The sequence below is a fragment of the Chiloscyllium punctatum genome, chromosome 30 (genome assembly GCF_047496795.1).
Source record: "Chiloscyllium punctatum isolate Juve2018m chromosome 30, sChiPun1.3, whole genome shotgun sequence".
Classification (NCBI taxonomy): Eukaryota; Metazoa; Chordata; class Chondrichthyes; order Orectolobiformes; family Hemiscylliidae; genus Chiloscyllium; species Chiloscyllium punctatum.
The window spans coordinates 46,675,083-46,696,787 of NC_092768.1; the positions used below are offsets into that span (position 1 = coordinate 46,675,083).

Sequence of the window (21,705 nt, forward strand, 5' to 3'; positions counted from 1 at the left end):
TCCAACTCGTCCATGCCAACCAGATATCCTGAATTAATCTAGTTCCATTTGACAGCATTTGGCCCATATCTTTCTAAACTCTTCCTATTTATATATCCATCCAAATGCCTTCAAATATTGTAATTGTACCAGCCTCCACCACTTCCTCTGGTGACTCTCTGCATGAAAACGTTGCCCTTCAGATCCCTTTTGTATCTTTCCCCTCTCACCTTAAATATTTGCTCTCTAGTTTCGGTCTCCCATACCTATAGAAAAGACCTTGGCTATTCACCCTATCCATTCCCCTCATGATTTTATTAACATCTAAAAGGTAACCCCTCAGCCTCCAAAGCTTCAGAGAAAACAGCCCCAACTTTTCAACCTCTCCCTGAAACTCAAATTTTCTAGTTCGAGCAACATCCTTGTAAATCTTTTCTGCACCCTCTCAAGTTTGATAACATCCTTCATTTAAAAGAAAGAAAGACCAGAATTGAACTCAGTCTTCCAATAGTGGTTCAACCAATGTCCTGTACAGCCTGAACATGACCTTCAAACTCAAAGCACTGACCACTGAGTGCAAGCATACCAAATGCCTTCTTCACTGTCCTATCTACCTGCGACTCCACTTTCAAGGAACTATGACCCTGCACTGCAAAGTCTCTTTGTTCAGAAACACTTCCATTTACCATTAAGTGTATAAGTCCTGCCCAGATGTGCCGTTCCAAACTGCATTGTCTGACATTTATCTAAATTAAATTCTCTCTGCCACTCATCGGCCCACTGGCTCATCTGATAAAGGTTCCATTGTACTTTGAGGTAACCTTCTTAGCTGTCCACTACACCACCAATTTTGGCATCATCTGCAAACTTACTAATCACAACTCCTATGTTTAGATCCAAATCATTTTATGAGTCACTGATCCTTGTGACACACCACTGGTCACAGGCCTCCAGTCTGAAAAGCAACCCTCCACCATCACCCTCTGTCTTCTACCTTCGAGCCAGTTCTGTATCCAAATGGCTAGTTTTCCCTGTATTCCATCTGATCTAACCTTGCTAACCAGTCTACCATGAGGAAACTTGTCGAATGCCTTACTCAAGTCCTCATAGATCACATTCACCCCGCTGCCTTCATCAATTCTCTTTGTTATTCCTTCAAAAAACTCAATCAAGTCAGTGAGAGATGATTTCCCATGCACAAAGCAGTGGTGACTATCCATAATTAGTTCTTGCCTATTCAAATACATGTAAATCCTGTCCCTCAGGATTCCCTCCAACAACTTGCCCACCACTGATGTCAGGCTCACTGGTCTATAGTTCCCTGGCTTTTTCTTACCACCTTTCTTAAATAGTAGCACCATATTAGCCATCCTCCAGTTTTCCAGTCCCTTACCTGCAGCTATTGATGGTACAAATATCTCAGCAAGGGTCCCAGCAATCACTTCCTTAGCTTCCCACAAAGGTCTAGGGTACACCTGAGCAGGTCCCGGTGATTTATCCACCTTTATGCATTTTAAGACATCCAGCATCTACTCCTCTGTAATATGGACATTTTTCAAGATGTTACAATTTATTTCCCCAAGTTCTATAGCTTCCTTATCCTCCATAGTAAACACTGATACAAAATACTGGTTTTGTAGTTCCCCCATCTCTTGTAGTTCTACACACAGGTGGCCTTGCTGATCTTTAAGGGCCCCTATTCTCTCCCTGGTTACTCTTTTTGTCCTTAATGTATTTGTAGAATCCCTTTGGATTCTCCTTAACCCTATTAATAAAAGCTATCTCATGTCCCTTTTTTCCCTCCTGATTTCCCTCTTAAGTATACTGCTGCTGCCTATATACTCTTCTAGAGATTCACTCGATCCCTACTGTCTATACCTGACATACGTTTTTTTTTTCTTGACCAAACCTCAATTCCTCTCATCATCCAGTATTCTCTACAACTGCCAACCTTGCCCTTCACCCTAACAGGAACATACTGTCTCTGGACTCTTGTTATCTCATGTTTGAAGTTTCCTACTTTCCAACCATCCCTTTACTTGCGAATATCCAACCCTATCAACTTTTGAAAGTTCTTGCCTAATATCATCAAAATTATGGTCGCTAGCCCCAAAGTGTTCCCCCACTGACACCTTAGTCACCTGCCCTGCCTTATTTCCCAAGAGTAGGTCAAGGAGAAGAGCTGAAGAAGGGCTGATGCCCGAAACATCTATTCTCCTGTTCCTTGGATGCTGCCTGACCTGCTGCGCTTTTCCAGCAACACATTTTCAGCAAGAGTAGGTCAAGTTTTGCATATTCTCTAGTACTTTCTGAATCAGAAAATTGTCTTGTACACACTGAACAAATTCCTCTCCATCAAAATCCTTAACACTATGGCAGTCCCATAGTTTGGAAAGTTAAAATCCCCTACCATAACCACCCTTTTATTCTTAGAGATAGCTGAGATCTCCTTACAAGTTTGTTTCTCAATCTCCCTCTGACTATTAGGGGGTCTATAATACATTCCCAATAAGGTGATCATCCCTTTCTTATTTCTCACTTCCACCCAAATAACTTCCCTGGATGTATTTCCGGGAATATCCTCCCTGGGCACAGCTGTAATGCTATCCCTTATCAAAAATGCCATTCCCCCTCCTTTCTTGCCTACATTTCCATCCTTCCTGTAGCATTTGTATCCTGGAACATTAAGCTGCCAATCCTGCCCATCCCTGAGCCATGTTTCTGTAATTGCTATTATATCCCAGTCCCATGTTCCTAACCATGCCTGGAGTTCGACTGCCTTCCCTGTTAGGCCCCTTGCATTGAAATAAATGCAATTTAATTTATTAGTCCTACCTTGTCCCTGCCTGCCACGACTGTTTGACTTGCTTCTGTTCTCAACTGTACCCGTCTCAGATTGATCTCTTTCCTCAGTATCTCCCTGGGTGTTCCCCCCCCCCCCCCCCACCCTTACTAGTTTAAATCCTTCCAAGCAGTTCTAGCAAATTTCCCTGCCAGTATATTAGTCCCCTTCCAATTTAGGTGCCATCCATCCTTCTTGTACAGGTCACTTCTACCCCAAAAGAGATTCCAATGATCCAAAAATGTGAATCCTTCTCCCACACACCAGCTCCTCAGCCATGCATTCATCTGCTCTATCCTCCTATTCCCTCACGAGCTCGTAGCACTGGGAGTAATCCAGATATTACTACCCTTGAGGACCTCCTTTTTAAATTTCTGCCTAACTCTCTGTAATCTCCCTTCAGAATCTCAACCTTTTCCCTTCCTATGTCGTTGATTCCAATGTGGACAATGACCTCTTGCTGGCCCCTCTCTTGTGTGAGAACATTCTGCACCCTCTCTGAGACATCCTTGATCCTGGCACCAGGGATCAACACATCATTCTGATTTTTCTGTGCTGGCCACAGAAACGTCTGTCTGTACCTCGGACTAGAGAGTCCCCCAACACAATTGATCACTTGGAACCCAACGCACCCCTCATTGCATTAGAGCCAGTCTCAATACCAGAAACTTGGCTCTTCGTGCTATGTTCCCCTGAGAACCGATAACCCCCTAAATTTTCCAAAATACCATTCCTGTTTGAAATGGGAATATCCACAAAAGACTCCTGCACTAGCTGCCTACCTCTCTTACCTTTCCTGGAGTTAACCCATCTCTGTGACTGTATCAGAGACATTTCCCCCTTCCTATAACTGACATCCATCACATACTGTTGCTGTTGCAAATTTCTCATTGCTTCTAACTGTCTCTCCAACCGATACATTCGATTTGATGAGATTCACAGCCAACAGCATTTATGGCAGATATAATCTGCAGTAACCCTTAAACTCTCTTTAAACTCCCACATCTGACAAGAAGTACATATCCCTCTATTAAAGACCATTTTTGCTCCTTCACAATCTACAGACCCAGTAAATAACACAGTTTTATTTCTCTACGAACACTGCCCAGGTTAAATTAATAGTTATGGCTTATATTTTAAGTTTAATCAAGAGACATATCTCCAAAAACATATAATCAATAAAGAACCCACTCTACTCACTACTACAGACTCTCTGTAGGTCACACTTAAAATTGATAACTGAGATCTGCTAATTTGCTTCTCGATTTCCCACTGACTATTGGGAGATTTATAGTACAATGTCAATAAGGTGATCATCCCTCTCTTAATTCACAGTTCCATCAAATAGCTTTCTTGGACGTACTCCCCAGAACATCCTCCCAAAGTACAGTTGTAATATTATGTCTAATCATAAACACCATTTCCCCCTCCTCTTTTGCTACCCCTTCTATCCTTCCTATAGCATCTATACCCTGGAACATTAAACTGCCAGTCCTATCCATCCCTGAGCCACGTCACTGTAATAGCTATGATAACCCAGTTCCATGTTCCAACTATGTCCTGAGTTTGTCTGCCTTACCTGTTCATTCTCTTGCATTGAAACAAGAGCAGTTTAATTGATCAATCCTACCTCATTCTCTGCTGTGTTCCTGCCTGTATTTACTGTTTGACTTGCTCCTTTTTCCAACTGCACATGTCTCATACTGATCTCTTTTGTCACTCTTTCCCTGGGTTCCCCCCCCACCACACTAACCTTACTAGTTTAAATCCTCCTGAACAGCTATTGCAAATCTCCCCATCCGTATGTTAGTCCTGTTCCAATTCAGGTGCAACCCATCCTTCTCATGCAGGTCCCTTCTATCCCAGAAAAGATCCGGATGATCAAAAAATGTGAATCCTTCTTCCCTGCACCAGCTCCTCAGCCACGCATTCATCTGCTCTATCCTCCTACTACTACTCTTACTAGCTTGTGGCACTGAAAGTAATCTAAATATTACCAGTCTCGAGGACCTACTGTTTAACATCCTGCCTACTTTCCTGTATTCTCTCCTCAGAATTTCATTCTTTTCTCTTCCTTTGTCATTAGACCCAATGTGTACAATAACTTCCTGCTGATTCCTCTCCCCTTTGAGAATATTCTGCACCCTGTTAGTGATATCCTTAATCCTAGCACCAGGAAAGCAGCACATCATTCTGATGTCTCGTTATCAGCTGCAGAAATATCTGTTTTCCTCTGATTAGAGAGTCCCCTGTCACAGTTGATTGCTTGGAACCTGACATTTTGCTTGTGATATTAGAGCCAGTCTTGGTACGAGAAATCTGGCTGTCATGCTACATTTCCCTGAGAGTCCATCACCCTCTACGTTTTCCAAGAGAGCATACTTGTTCATTTTTAAATGTTAAGAGGGTTTCTACATCCACCACCCTTATAGGCAGTGAGTTCCAGATTCCCATCACCTTCTGAGTGATAATAGTTTTCCTCACATCCCTGCTAAACCTCCTTCCCTTCATGTTAAATCTATGTGCACTGGTCAATGGTCACACCTCCAAGGGGAAAAGTTTCTTCCTCTCTATCAATGCACCTCAATTTTAAACACCTTAATCATGTCCCACCTCGGACTTTGCTGCTCCAAGGAAAACAATCCCATTTACTCAATCTCTTTTCACAATTTAAACTTTCCACCCCAGGCATCCTGGTAAATTTCCTCTGTACCCTCTCAGTGATATCATATCCTTCATATAATGTGGATTCCACAACTGCACACAATATTCTGGCTATATACCAACATATATAAACCAACATTTTATACAATTCCAGCATAACCTCCCTGCTCTTAAACTCTGTGCCTCAGCTTATAAAGACAAGTTATATATCTGTCCTGCTCCCTAAGAGACTGATCGACATGCACACCAAGGTTCCTCTGATCCTCAGTGCTTCTCCAGCACCTACTTTATGATGTGTCCCTTTGCCATGTTTTTCTTGCCCAAATTCATTATGTTACACTTATTCTGATTGAACTGCGTTTACCTCTGATCAGCCCATCTGACCAGCCCATGTATATACTCCAGTATTCTTGGACAAAGTTTACCACTCACTATTTACCAAGTCACCAATTTTCACATCATCCACGAACTAACTGATTAAATCTCCCACATTCAAGTCAAAATCATCCGTCTAAATGACAAACAGCAAGCGTCCCAACCTTGATCCTGGCAGAATCCCATTGGATACAAGCTTCCACTCTCAAAAATACCCTCCACCCTCACTCTCAGTTTTCTGCCACTCAGTCAATTCTGGATCCAATTTGCCAAAGCTCCTTGGACCCATGGACTCTTACCTTCCCTATCAGTATCTCATTTGTGACCTTATCAAAAGCCATGCTGAAGTCCAAGTAGACTGTGTCAAGCGCATCGCCCTCATCTACACACCTGGTCACCTTTGAAAAATTTCAGTTTAATTGTTCAGACATGACCTCTCCTCAACAAAACTATGTTGCCTGTTCTTGATTAATCCCTGCCTCACCAAGTGCAGATTAATTCTATCCCTCAAAAGTGCTCCCAATAATTTGCCCATCACTGAGTTTAGATAGGCTGACCTGTAGTTTCCTCCATTCTTGAATAACAGTACCATGTTTGCTGCCGTCATGTTATCATGCTCTGCAGCAGCAGCTCCTCATCCATACAAGCAGCATCTGGCCCCAATCTCTCCCACATCAGTCCAATCACCACCAACCAGATCTCAAAACATCAGTGAAAGAAGACATCATACCTACAGAAACCACTGTACAAACCCAGAATTCCCTCAGCACAGCACCAGGCACAAACCACCTATCAACTCCACCCTGGCTAAAAAGATAACCAGTCACTCAGTAGCTCAGTAGCTGATTCATTAGCACAAGCCCTGGAAGAGTAGGAGCCATATCTGATAATCTTAGTATCCCTGGTGTGTGAAGCGGGAGTATCAGCCAAGAATCCTGTTCCTGAGCCCAGTCAGGGAGAGGGCAGGCTGTGTCTCGGCTGTGAGTCTCCATTGTCTCACAACATTCACTGTCTGGTTCTCCATGTGCTGAATAGCCATTTGCACAGAGCACTAGAGGCCAATTAATATCCACAGACTGTCCTCCGGGTCCATACCTCAACAATTAAATTGAATTTGAGATAGGAAGAGAACATCAACTAATCGACAACTTGCAACTACCCATTTATGTATGTAACTTTCCTTGGTAGGATGTGAGCTCACAATTTCTGGATTGCTAATCTGGCACCACAATAATTTGGCTGCTGCACCAGGAGACACAATTAGTGAAGTATATTTTAATGCTCCTTTCAAGATTTTGAGGTAGACACGCAGGAGGCAGGAAGAACACAGCAAGCCAGGCAGCATCAGGAGGTGGAGTAGTCAATGTTTTGAGTGTAACTCTTCTTCACGACCTGAAGAAGGGTTACACCTGAAACGTTGACTTCTCCACCTCCTGATGCGGCCTGGTATTGCTGTGTTCTTCCAGCCTCCTGCGTGTCTACCTTGGATTACAGCAACTGCAGTCTTTTTTGTCTCCTTTCAAGATTTTAGTTGAAGGTCTTGGCATTTTCCAAAAGCCTGAGCCTGGATTTGATCATTTTGCCCACTGCTTGGCTGATAGCTGAATTTGGGACGTGCAGCCTGAGCAAATGCAGGCTATCTAGTGTACCAGGATAAAACAGGGTCCTTCATCACCTACACTGAAGCATGAGTGTTTTCTGCAAATAATTTGGGAAAACAAAGGGGAGAAAATTCAAAATCTTTACTGAATTAACGTTTCTCCTGAGTTTTATTTTACATTAAACACACTATCAGGATAAACTGATCTTCATCAGGATGACACAAGCTAATAATGAAGTTAGCATCCATTTTTTACTCCACATGATTGCCTTTTTTGATGCCCTCATGGTATCTGGGAAGATGGGTTATGGGTGGAGGAAAGAAAGTAGTCACATGGTCTGCTCCTGGCCACTATCCAGTGTCCCTGCTAGAAACAGTAAGTCAGGAAAAAGAAAGAACCTGCAGCTGATCCCCCACACAGGGGAATAGCAGATTGTTCCACAGTAAATGCCAGTCTCTAGCTAAAGAGTCAGCCCTTTCAACAAATGAGGAGAGGGAGTTGAAGGAAATCATGTTTCCTTTCCTGTTTTACAGAAAGATTGTACTGTACTACACCAAAGAATACACAGAGGATAGACACTGCAGATACCTCACTGCAGATAGCTCCTGAATCAAGGAACAATTGCATGACTATGGGGAGACATCCAGTTCCTTCACAGCATTACTCAACACAGAGAAGGTTGGGCAGTGATACCACTGTCTGGAAACTAGTCGGGTCAGGGGATCTTTGACATAACATCAGATCTGAAACTGATCAGCCTTTCATCAGAACCAACCTTTTGAAGATACAGCTGTTTAATGATCAGTCAGGGTGAGGCTGGGAAGAAATGCAAGTAGCTCCAAGTGTGGCGAGAGCTTCAAGCATTGATTGAGTGTCATGAACCAGTAACTCATTCCTGCATATGACAGGCTGTTCAAGTGTGTGATGTATGAAGAGGACTGCACAAGCTAATACAATCTCCTAACCCTCAGGTTGTAGTACACTTGCCAACACGAGGGGAGCTTCATGGAAGATAAACAATTCAAGTGTGAGGCATTTGACTAAGCTGTCTCACATTAACAATATTCATGAATCATCAACATATTCAGACTGGAATGAGGCCATTTAAATGTAGAGTGTGTAAGAAATCATTCTCAGGGTCATCAGCACTCCTTGCACATCAACACACTCACACAGGGGAGAAACCATTCACATGCAAGGTGTGTATCAAATCATTCTCTGCTTTATCAAGCCTTGGTGTACACCAATGCATTCACACAGGGGAGAAACCATTTACATGCGAAGTGTGTGACCATTTACATTCTCAGTTTCATCGAGGCTCTTGCTCCATCAGAGGACCCACATGGGGAAGAAACCATTCACATGCAAAGTGTGTACCAAGTCTTTCTCACAGTCCTCAACCCTCCACACACACCAACACATTCACACAGGGGAGAAACCATTTACGTGTGAAGTGTGTAACAAATCATTCTCGGCATCATCGGCTCTCCATGTTCACCAGCGCATTCACACAGGGGAGAAACCATTCACATGTGAGGTGTGTGATAAATCATTTTCAAAGTCATCGACCTTCCTGCTCCACCGGCGCATTCACACAGGGGAGAAACCATTCACATGTGAGATATTTAACAAATTGTTCTCTGATTCATCACATCCCCGCAGACATCAATGCATTCACACAGGGGAGAAACCGTTCATATGTGAGGTGTGTGACAAATCTTTCACAAGATCATCGACCGTTCTCCAACACCAACGTGTTCACATGGGAGAAATCCTTCACGTGTAAGGTGTGTGACAAATCATTCTCAAGGTCGTCAAAGCTGCTCCATCAGAGGATTCACAAAGGAGTAACTCTTCAGATGTGAGGCGTGTGGCACATTATTCTTGAGAAGACTGAACCTCTGTGCACACTGATGTATCACACCAAGGGCAAATTATTTACGCATGTCATGTGCAAGAAGCTATTCAGAGTGCCCTCGGACCTTCACAATCATCAAGGCATTCACATGGGATAAACCATTCATGTTTGTCAGAAATCATTCTCAAGTTCATTCACCCTGCAGAAACAGCAATATATTCACATAAGGAACGAATTATACACATCTGAGGTTTGTGACAAATCATTGTTCGCGCAATTCTACATTCATCAACATGTCAAAATGGAGAGAAACCATTCAAGGGTGGCACGTGAATAACAATACTCATTATCATCAAATTGTTGTCATCTAGTTCATCAAAGGACTCACAGAGGGCACTAACCATTTAAGAGTGAAATTTATGAGAAAGGTTGTGTCAGTTTTGACTTTCCTGGGAGACACAAAAATTCACACAGGAAAAAAATGCTTCTGATGCAATGTTTGTGACAATGCTTTTAAAAATCTCCATCACCTCCAAAAGCACAGACAGATCCTATTGGAGAAACCGTTCAGGTTTTCAATATTTTCACAGAATCAACATCTCTCGTGGTACCTCAGTACTCTCATATTGGTGTCAATTTTGTAATAAATCCTTCACACAGTTGTTAGACCTCCCGGGACATCATGCATACAATACAACAGGACATATGTGCAGAAGTAGGCTATTCACCTCATCGCGTCTGCTCTGCTATTCAATGAGATCATGGCTGATCTGATAATCCTGAACTTCACTTTCCTGCCTTCTGACTATAACTCTCAATTCCCTTACTGATTACATATCTGTTTATCTTGGCCTTGAAAGTACTTAATGACCAGCCTTGGCACCCCTCTGTGTTAAAGAACTCCCAATTCATGATCATCTGAGAAAAGAAATTCCATTCATGTCTATTTAAATGTGTGATACATCATTTTGAGATTATATCCTCAGGTCATAGACTCTCCCACAAGGGGAAAGAACCTTTCTGCATCTGTACTGTCAAGTCCCCTAACGACCTTGTAGGTGTCAATAAGGTCACCTCTAATACTTTTCTAAACTCCAGTGTGTTTAGGCTCAACATACTCAACCGCTCCTCATAAGGCAGTCTCTCCACACTTGGGATCAACCAGTGAACCTTCTCTGGACTGTGTCTTATGCCAGTGAATCTTTGTTTAGACAAGCGGACCAATACTACTCATAGTATTCAGTTGTAGTCTGACTAGTGCCTTTTTAGAGTATGCAGCCGTAACACATAGGAGTAGGAGCAGGCCATTCAGCCCATTAAGTCTGCTCTGCTATTCGATAAGATGATGACTGACTTGATAATCTTCAACTGAACCTACCTGCCTTTTCCCAATAACCCTCAATTCCCTTATTGGTTAAGAGTCTATCTCTGCCTTGAACATACTTAATAACCTAGCCTCAATAGCCCTCTGCAGTAAACAAGTCCGCAGAGTCATTATTCTCCAAGAGAAGAAATTCCTCCTCGTTTCTGTCTTAAATATGCAAACCCTTTACTGAGATTATGTTTTCTAGTCTTTGACTCTCCCAAAAATGGAAACAACCATTCCACATCTACATGTCAAGTCCTCTAAGAATCTTACATGCTTCAGTAAGGTAACTTCTTATTCTTTTATATTCCAACAAGTACAGGCTCAATCTACTCAACCTCTCCTCACAAGACCATGCTGACATACCTGGTAAGAGCCTAGTGAACCTTCTGTGAAATGCCTCCAATGCCATTTGATATTTCACTAGAAAAAGGATTGAAAACTGTTCACAGTATTCCAGCTGTAGTTTGACTGACTCCCGGAAGAGTTTTTCCAAAATTGTTCCTATCTTTATATTCCATTCCCTTTTAAATTACAGACAGTATTCCATTTGTCTTCCTCTACCTACTGATCTTGTTTCTCTTTTATGATTTATTCACAAGTATTCCCAAATCCCTGTGCTTTCTTCAGTCTTTCTCCATTTAAATAATATTTACTTCCTCTGTTCTTCCTGTTAAAGTGCTCAAGTTCACATTTCCCACATTATATTCCATATACTGAGTTTTTGCTCACTTGCTTAACCTATCTATATCCCTCTCTAGTCTCACCATGTCATTTCAGTGAAATGGGGCAAATATTCATAAGTTCAGCAAATTGAGAGACGATCGCAATGAAACATAAGATTGTGAAGGGGTCAGGGATGGTGGATGCTGACAGATTATTTCTGCTTGTTAAGGAATTTAGGACACAGTAATGTCAATACAAAGAACTAATCATTTAGGACTGAGATGTGGAAAAATTACTTCATTCAAGTTGTTGCAAATTTTTGAATTTATTTGCCCCAGACAGTTGTGGATGCTGCATTATGAATGCATTTATTGCTGGGAGTCGCCAAAAGTTTTAAACTCTCAGGGAATTGAATGTTATGGGGAGCGGGCCAGAAAGTGAAATTGATGCTCAAGGTCAGTCTGATCTATTGAGCTATAAGTTCTAGTCCTACTTCTCAAGTTCATGCAAAAGGCTCATCAACAAATCACCCAGATCTAATGCAGATGCGCACAAAATAATCTTAGACCGGTGAAACACACTTTCAGAAAGTATGGAAAGTTGGCCAGTCCAGTGACTGATGTAATGCCACACTTCTAACAGATAAAAAAAAATGCCAGAAGTTGTAACAGGAGTGAGTGATGAAGGTGAAGTAACAGAATAACAAATCACACTTCAATAAACCCACCAGATTATTGCTAGAGTCAAGGATTGGAGAAAATACCAGTGTGCAAACATTCAACACACCCAAGAAAGAGCTCAGAAAGGGCATGAGGGAGGTAGGTGAGAAACTAGAGAAAAATGCAAGTTCAGGGTTAGGGAAGGGATGACAGGGAGTAGCACTTAAAAAAATGGATGACCATTATTTGAAAACAAAGGCTCTTTGTATTGGACTGTTATCCGAAATTGACCAAATTCTTCCTCCCAGGATTCCATAGGACCTTGAAAATCTGACATAAAAATATCAACTGATTTTTATTTTACAAAATATAGTAGTATGAAGACAATCACAAAGTTAATGCATCAATTGAAGTGTTTTACAGAAAATTAAAATTTAGAATACATTAAATAAATTCAAAATTGAAACTGTGCCAAAAGCAAGCTCATAAACAACTTGCAGGCAGCATAAGTTGGTAACAGATGACCAAGAACATCCAAAACACAGAAAACTGTTTACTGTGAGGCATAGATACTTTAAAAATGCATTTTAGTCCTTTAATGAATCCCTTCACACACAATACATTGAACAAAGCAAATTGTTTTCATAAGTAATGTGGTTTTCCAAGTGACAATGAAATTATAGAAATTAGCGGTTTGTAAATTAAATCGACTATCTTTGACACAATGTAGAATTGAGGTCTGAATAAGATCTCTTAAAGACTGAGATGAGACCCAAAAAAAACTATAAATTTATATTTGAATTTTTAGTATACTTCTTGTAAGATATTTGTTTATATATCTGAATCTATTTCTAGGTTGATTTCAAAATTGTGTAAGATTTCTATCCAGAGGTTGTTACATTAAATTCCTTTGTTGGTAAATGTATATTACAACATTATGTATAATGTGGTAAATGTGTTCAATTCTACAAGCTATTTTTAGATGAATTGACTGTTTTAGTCATCCTAAACAAAATAATATTGTAATAATTACGCTAATGTAATCCAGGATCGAATCCTATCATAAAACATTGTCGAGTACTCATTAAAAATTGTACATTCACAAAGACCCAACAGAAAACAAATAAAAATATTCTTAAATTCTTATGTTAGAATAGAATAATCGAATGCATATAGTATGGTAACAGGCCATTTGGCTCAACAAGTCCACACCAACCCTCCAAAGATCACCCCACCTGGACCCACCCCCATAACCCTACATTTCCCGTGGCTAACCTACACATCCCTGAACACTATGAACAGTTAGTACGGCCAGTCCACCTAACTTGCACATCATTGGGCTGTGGGAGGAAACCGGAGCACCCAGAGGAAACCCACACAGATCTGGGGAGATTGTCTGTGTGGAGTCTGCACAGTCTGAGGGTGTAATCGAATCTGGGTTCCTGGTGCAGTGAGGCAGCAATGCTGACCACTGAGCCACCTTGTCACCCTTGGTGTTCAATGCACTAATAATAGTTACCTCAGGAGGCATTTCTTCGACAATGTGCCTTTGTAAATTAATTTCACATGGAGGTACATTTAGCAGTAGTCTCCTAGGGTAGAGGTCATTTCACATGAGGACTAACTCAAAAGCGAATAATGTTAATTAGGTTGCAGTAATGATTTAAAGTTTCTCCTTGTTGAGGCTTCAGTGTAGCAATAAGGTCAACTGAATAAGTTAACGTTGCCAGGAGTAAAGATAGTAGAACCGTAAAACAATGTCACCTTTGAATTGAAGTACAATTAATTTCCAGAAGGGGATGACTGAAGATTTCCTCAAAGAGGCGGGATTTCAGGAAGGAGAGAGAGAGAATTTTGCAAACAGGTTTAAGGAAGGAATTCATGAGTATAGCATTCGGATACTGAAGAAGACGGCTGTACTGGGGAAATGAAGGAAATTGGATAATTTTTGTGAAAATCTAGAATTGAAGGAGCACAGGTCTTTGGCAGGCGAGGGGGCTGGAGGTGATGGAGATAGGGAGGGAGGGAGTGAGATCATGGAGAAATATGTACTTGAGCATGAGAATTCTAAATTGAAGGCTCTGGGGAATTAGGAGCCAGATTGGGTTAGTTGGTGCAGGGGTGATGGATGTGCAAGTTAGAATAAAGAATGCGGAATTTTAGCTGAGCTCAAGTTTATAGAGGGAAGTTGGACAGGAGAGCATTGGAATGGCCTAGTCTAATCTAGAAGTGACAACAGCCTGGATGAAGATTTTAACAACAGCTGGAGAACAGGGGTTGGCGGTGATGGTTTTGGAAATGGGCTATGTTACAGAGGGGAAGATAGGTGATGTTTGTGATGGAGAAGGTAGGTGTTTGAAACTTCAGCTGGAGGTTGAAAGGGATGACACTGAACAGTTGTTGGGGGAATTGAGAGTGGAGAGGGCAATCAAAAGGAATGTAGGAACTGGAGTAATCCCTTGAGCCTGTTACACCATTCAGATACACCATGACTGATCCTTTTCTTAACTCTATGTACTTGTATTGGTCTGATAAACTTAATCCACTTGCCTGACAATATCTGTCAATATCAGGTTTCAAATATTCAGTGGTTCCCCAGCATCTACATATTTTTGTAGGATGAGAATATTTCAGGTAGAGTCCTACCAGAACACTGTCCAGCTGTAGCCAAACTTTCACAAGGACTCATTTGATTTTGGGGTGACAAAGTTGTTAGTTATCATTTCAGAATGGTCCTAGAGTAATGAACAAGTTTTGACAGAGGAAAGGAGGACCAATAGTAATTGATGTGGTTCAGTTAGAACGTGGTGATGGATGAATAAACCAGTTGTGCACCAGATTTCACCCTTTGAGAAATCTGGAAGAAAATGCAACAAGGTAATTTTGGCAACAAAGTGTAGAGATGGATTGGTTAAACCAGACTGAAATCTACAGGAACATACTGGTGAATGGAGGGCTGAAGGACAGACAATTGGGAGATGAGAGCTGTCCAACTCATCTGGAGGAAAAAGAGTCTTCCAGGAATGGAAACTGATTGATCAATGGACCTATGTGATCACTGGGTCTCTGGAACCATTGGTGGGTTTATATGTTGAAAACGAGATCTGTGTCACTAAAGTTTGGTGTCATTTCTGACCATCAGGTTTGAGAACTGGACTAAATTTTAAAGAAACTTCTGTCTTTAATATTCTGAGAGAATTTCCATGGGAGTGTGTGTTAGTAAAAAGAGCAAGCTCTCAGGACTGGGTATGGAGCAGAATCAGACCCTGCTTTAGTTGGGAAGTGAATTATAGAAAGATCGCCTTCAGGTGATCAGTGTTAGACTATTGCCATGGGGAATGTTTGTACTCTGCTGTCCAGGATGATTACTATCCTGAGACTAGTGAGGAAGTCTCTACAGGACTAAGGGATTTCCCTCCTCCCCTTATAAATCAACGTAGTAACAATGTGATGCATTCATCTTGTACTCACAGGCTAAACTATCAGTGGTCATCTCTCTCTCTCTCAGCCACATTAGGGAGATTTAAACAATCCTTAGATAAGCATATGGATGATGATGGGATAGTGTAGGGAGACGAGCTGAGAATAGTTCACAGGTCAGCGCAACATCAAGGGCCGAAGGGCCTGTCCTGCGCTGTATTGCTCTATGTTCTATATCAGCCCTGTGGTCTTCTGGGACTGTATCGACTTTACTTTAATATTCTAAGATTCATTTTATGCTCTGGAACAATTTCACTTCATTTTGAAAGTTTTCTTAAGTGGTTGGATTTAAAGTTTTGGGTAAGTTGACTATTGCATTAATTGTGCTTTCATCAGTTGTTGATCGAGATTTATAGCTCTCAATATAATTTTTTAAAAATCTAAACCCAAACTCCCTGGTTTGTCATCACAGTGTGTTCCCACTCAGTAAAGCTATTCAGGATCCTGTGGTAAGAATCCTGTACACAAGATATTAGACAATTTCACTGTGGGGCTGCGATACTTGCTCTATCAAAGGTTTTATAATTTCTAGTCCCTAGGAAGCTTTTGTATTTAAAGAGTCATGGTATCATAGAGATACTATTTGGCTGATGCTGCTCTCTGTAGAGAAATACAGTCTATCCTATTCTCTTGCTCTATTCTGGTTGCTGTCTAAATGTAGTTGCGTCAAGTGCCCATCTGACTTTCATTTGAAGTCAGTCACCACCTGCTTCCTCACAGATTGTAAGTTCCAGGCCGTTACAACTTGGTGTGAAATAAAGTTCTTCTTCACTGCCCATTGAAGCTCCTTTCCCCACGACACTCCCCATCCTTGTGTCATTACAAAATGGAAAGGGTTTTTCATTGCTTTGATACTATTATTAACAAGGCTATGTAAAGCCAATCATTCTTGTATTTAATTCCTATCATTGAACAATCTGTTGAGTCCAAAATTGTGATAGCCTCTTTCACAATTACTACATGTCACACATCTCTCTACAGACAGTGGACTGCAGTCATTGTTCAAGTGTAACAAACACAGCCGTGAACGCGCGCATAACCAGCTCCCAAAACTTCACTGCGACAATGGATGCTGACTGAGGGACAAGTACTGTTCAGGGCAGCAAGGACAACTCCCTCACTCCTCCTTAAAAGGTGATATAGCAGTTTGTATATTATTTGAGAGAACAGACAGGACGTTCGTTTAAAGTGTCATTCAAAGGTCAGCATCTGTGACAGTGCAGCACTCCCTCCAGTGTACTCAAGTGCCACAAATGATAACACACCCTCGAAAACATGTTAGACCATAAGACATACAAGCAGAAATTAGGTCATTGTGCACATCGTGTCTGCTCTGACATTCAATTATGGCTGTTAAGTTTCTCAACCCCATTCTCCCCGTAACCCTTAACCCCCTTGATACTCAAGAACCTATCAATCTCAACCTTAAATATACTCATGACCTAGCCTCCACAGCCTTCTGTGGTAATGAATTCCATAGATTCACCATTCCCTGGCTGGAGAGTTTTCTCCTTATCTCTGTTCTCAAAGGTCCTCCCTTTACTCTAAGGCTGTGTCCTCAGGTCCTAGTCTCTCCTACCAATGGAAACATCTTCGCAACATTGATTCTGTCCATACCATTCAGTATTCTGTAAGTTTCAACTAGATCCCGCCTAAACCTTCGAAACTCCATCGAGCATAGACTCTCTTGTGTTAAGCTTTTCATTCCTGGGACCGTTCTCATGAACTTCTTCTGAACACGCTCCAAGGCCAGTACATCCTTCCTGAGATAAGGAGTCCAAAACTGCACACAATATCCCAAACGTGGTCTGACCAGAGCCTTACAGAGCCTCAGAAGTACATTCCTGCTTTTATTTTCAAGTCCTCCTAAAATAAATGCCATCATTGCATTTGCCTTCCTAACTACTGACTCAACCTACAAGTTTACCTTGAGGGAATCCTGGACTAGAACTCCCAAATCTCTGCACTTTAGACTTCTGTATGTTGTACCCATTTGCTCAATCTAATGGCCACCTTCATGTATGACTGCATCAAGCTGTGCGTAAACACCAAGTGTCACGACGTACTGAGGTTTTTTTCTGTCCCAGATGTTATGAATGATAGGTCTGGCCGATTGCCATGAAATGCTCCAGTACTTGGACTGTTCAGTATCATCTGTCCCTCGTGGGAAAATTAGTGAAATAAAGCACATTATACCATAAATCCATCAGAAATTGCTCAGCATGTAGCGGCCTCAAGACCCTGTGGGAAAAGGAGAGGGTGGATCCTGTTGATTGGCTCCCTGAGCAGATTGGCAAAGTCATTTGGTCGAATGCCTCATTGCCAGAACTTTCCATCGAGCACCAAGACGTCGCTCAGCTGGTGGTGAGAAGGACTACCTGTCAGATCCTTCACGCATGCCTGGTCTCTGTGCACCAGAGCACACTACCCCCAAAATAGCTGTAGGGGGTTGAGACTATCACACATCTGGAATATATATTCGCAAAGGAAATCTGGAGAGAGGTGCAGTGGTTGAAGTCTGGGTTTGTCTTGAGCAGCCCTGTGATGCAGCACTCTTTGATCAATGGTCTGCTCCCAAAGGCGAACACAAAGACAAACATTGACTGTACCTGGAAAACCATCAACCCTTTGGTCTGCCTGAAACTTGTTGGTCTTCCATTGCAAAGAATTGACTTCTATCGAATATTGCAGACTGGTATATTCCAAGGTCCAGGACTATATGCTGAGGAATGCACTAAAGCTTGGGACAGCTGCTGCCAAGGTACAGTGGGGAAAGACCACCATCTAAAGTATTTCTGACAAAGTACAGTGGGGGGGTCTGTTAAATTATCGGACCCTCTTGATGCCTCAATTACATGCAAATAAAAGTTGGCACAATTAAGAAATGCCTTGAGGTTTATAGAGAAAGTCAAACCCCAATGAATGTTTGTTCTCAATATACAAAGAAGGTACAGAGCTGAACTGCTTTTGTAACTGCGTATGTAGATAAAGAAGTCTTTATGAATTAAGAATATTTTTGCAAAGCAAAATGAGTCTGACTTACAGTGGGTGATCTACAGGACTTAAAACAATGTACAACCTCATAATTATTCACTCATGGGAATGTGAATGTTACTGGGTGAGACAGCATTTATTGACAATTCCCTTGTTACCCTTGAGATGATAGTGGTGAACCATCTTTTTGAACTGCTGCCAGAGCAGCAAAACAAAAATCACTAAACTTTCCCGTTACATAAACATTTCAGAATTAATTAACAACAGACTCACCACTTGAGGAACTCCAATGTGATAATGTTACTGGATTCTGAGAAATTGACCTAAAAACAAAGCGTGAAAATAATTACCCATGTTAAAATAACAGACTCTGAATAATATATAGTAGTTTTCCATGAGCTGTGTAAGAATATGTGTACCCTCACAAGTCCAAGATTTAAAATGCAGTGGTGCACTCTATACCTGGAGGCCAAACCAACCAGGATTCAGCACCAAGCCCACAGCTTGAACCCCTCACCTTGCTGCTGAACTTACCGAGAAAGTCAAAAGCATATATTGACAATTAAACCTCATCAACAGACTTTTGGTTTTTAATGAGCTACTAACATGCGGATGTAATTTATCTGATAAGACATCAGTATACATTGGATACTGTGACAATGCTATGGCTTTAAGAGGTGTGTTTTGTCCTGGTTTCTTCTAGAGAGAGATTGGGGGTCAGGTGCTGAATAGTCTAAGAGAAGATAAACAACTTGTGAGGACTTGGGTTATTTTTAAAGTTGGACCACTAGAAGCAGCCTGATTGGGTTTGCTCAAGCTCTCACAGCTCCATGATTTTTAGTTAACTTTCGGCAGTTGCTATTGGGGGTCTTGAAGAAGTGAAAGCTATTTTTTTTCTATCTCTCGATTACAGACAAAAGCTGAGGGGGTTCTTTTCCTGGGCTGCTGGATTGCATGTGAGACAAATCTGAGTGCTGAATTTGCCTCTTGCAATGTTTACAGGATGTTACTGTGTTACAACAGCTTATGTTTAACAATAAACTAATCAATTATTCTGTTAAGCTTTCCAATAGAATTGTTATTCCAAGTTCTTTCTTTTATTGTATTTTAACTACAGTGTTTGAATAAATTGTATTTTGCTTAATGTCGAGTAGTTTGGCCAATCAAATCGCATTTGCAACACAACACTTGACATTTACCTTTAAATTAAGGAAAAGTTAGAGTCTAGGCTACCTTCTTAACATAGTTTGAGGGAGTCCGGTCTGGTCCATAATTCTTCCGTAATTACACCGGCACCACTCCCCACCTCTTCCTCCGCTACATTGATGACTGCATTGGCGCCACCTCGTGCTCCCGCGAGGAGGTTGAGCAATTCATCAACTTCACCAACACATTCCACCCTGACCTTAAATTTACCTGGACCATCTCTGACACCTCCCTCCCCTTCCTGGACCTCTCCATCTCCATTAGTGACGACCGACTTGACACTGACATTTTTTACAAATCCCACCGACTCCACAGCTACCTGGATTACACCTCTTCCCACCTACCTCTTTCAAAAATGACATCCCAATTCCCAATTCTTCCGCCTCTGCCCGGTCTGCTCCCAGGAGGACCAGTTCCACCACAGAACACACCAGATGGCCTCCTTCTTTAGAGACCGCAATTTCCCTTCCCATGTGGTTAAAGATGCCCTCCAACGCATCTCGTCCACATCCCGCACCTCCGCCCTCAGACCCCACCCCTCCAACCGAAACAAGGACAGATGCCCCTGGTGCTCACCTCCCACCCTACCAACCTTCGCATAAACCAAATCATCTGCTGACATTTCCGCCACCTCCAAACAGACCCCACTCCCAGGGATATATTTCCCTCCCCACCCCTTTCCACCTTCCACAAAGACCGTTCCCTCCGTGACTACCTGGTCAGGTCCACACCCCCCTACAACCCACCCTCCCATTCTGGCACTTTCCCCTGCCACCGCAGGAACTGTAAAACCTGCGCCCACACCTCCTCCGTCACCTCTATCCAAGGTCCTAAAGGAGCCTTCCACATCCATCAAAGTTTTACTTGCACATCCACTAATATCATTTATTGTATCCGTTGCTCCCGATGCTGTCTCCTCTACATTGGGGAGACTGGGCGCCTCCTAGCAGAGTGCTTTAGGGAACATCTCTGGGACACCCGCACCAATCAACCACACCGCCCCCGTGGCCCAACATTTTAACTCCCCCTCCCACTCTGCCGAGGACATGGAGGTCCTGGGCCTCCTTCACCGCCGCTCCCTCACCACCAGACGCCTGGAGGAAGAACGCCTCATCTTCCGCCTCGGAACACTTCAACCCCAGGGCATCAATGTGGACTTTAACAGTTTCCTCATTTCCCCTTCCCCCACCTCACCCTAGTTCCAAACTTCCAGCTCAGTTACTGTCTCCTTGACTTGTCCGACCTGCCTATCTCCTTTTCCACCTATCCACTCCACCCTCTCCTCGTTGACCTATCACCTTCATCTCCTCCCCCACTCACCCATTGTACTCTGTGCTACTCTCTCCCCACCCCCACCCTCCTCTAGCTTATCTCTCCACGCTTCAGGCTCACTGCCTTTATTCCTGATGAAGGGCTTTTGCCCGAAACGTCGATTTCGCTGCTCGTTGGATGCTGCCTGAACTGCTGTGCTCTTCCAGCACCACTAATCCAGAATCTGGTTTTCAGCATCTGCAGTCATTGTTTTTACCTGGTCCATAATAATGCTGACTATGTCTCTTTTCAAGCCGTGCCCACAACTTCCACATCGCGGTGAATGTTAGAGCGGGTTTTCTTTACAGAAATATTCCTGTAATTAATGTTAAAATGCATTATATTGAGACAATAATATCTCTGATCAAAGAATAGATGTCGACATTTATCAGATCTGTCCCAAAATCTTGCGAAAGTATCTCGGACGTTGCAGCAAAAACTCACATCTGGTGAGAAAATGTTGGAGAGATTTTCTCTGGAGGTACCTTCCTGTGTTTGATGGAGGGAGGGACAGACCATCTCCTCAAACATGACTGAATTGCAGCCCCAAACCCAGAAAGCTCCCCCTTCACGGAGGTCCCACAGGGACTCAGCTCAACTCATCCAAACCGCTCACAATCCCACTCCGAACTACATTACCCATGCTGCATGTGGGCTGCGCGGTGAGGGGCGGCGGCATAGAATCGGGGAGCGGTGGGGGGAGA

General features: G+C 42.4%; 1 protein-coding gene across 3 annotated transcripts in view; it reads right to left on the reverse strand.

Annotated features, from left to right (window-relative positions):
• The window catches only part of LOC140455672 (uncharacterized), a 122,703-nt gene extending 101,090 nt beyond the window's left edge, over positions 1 to 21,613 (reverse strand). Inside the window, exons 1-4 of one of the 3 annotated variants that reach the window (XR_011952932.1) lie at positions 21,446 to 21,613; positions 21,219 to 21,317; positions 18,758 to 18,807; positions 7,411 to 9,518 (exon numbers count right to left, since the gene is read on the reverse strand). The gene's annotated coding sequence lies outside the window, so the exon portion shown is untranslated. The other 2 variants (XR_011952933.1, XM_072550672.1) reach the window with 2 other exon arrangements.
• Between the last annotated feature and the right edge of the window lie 92 nt (positions 21,614 to 21,705).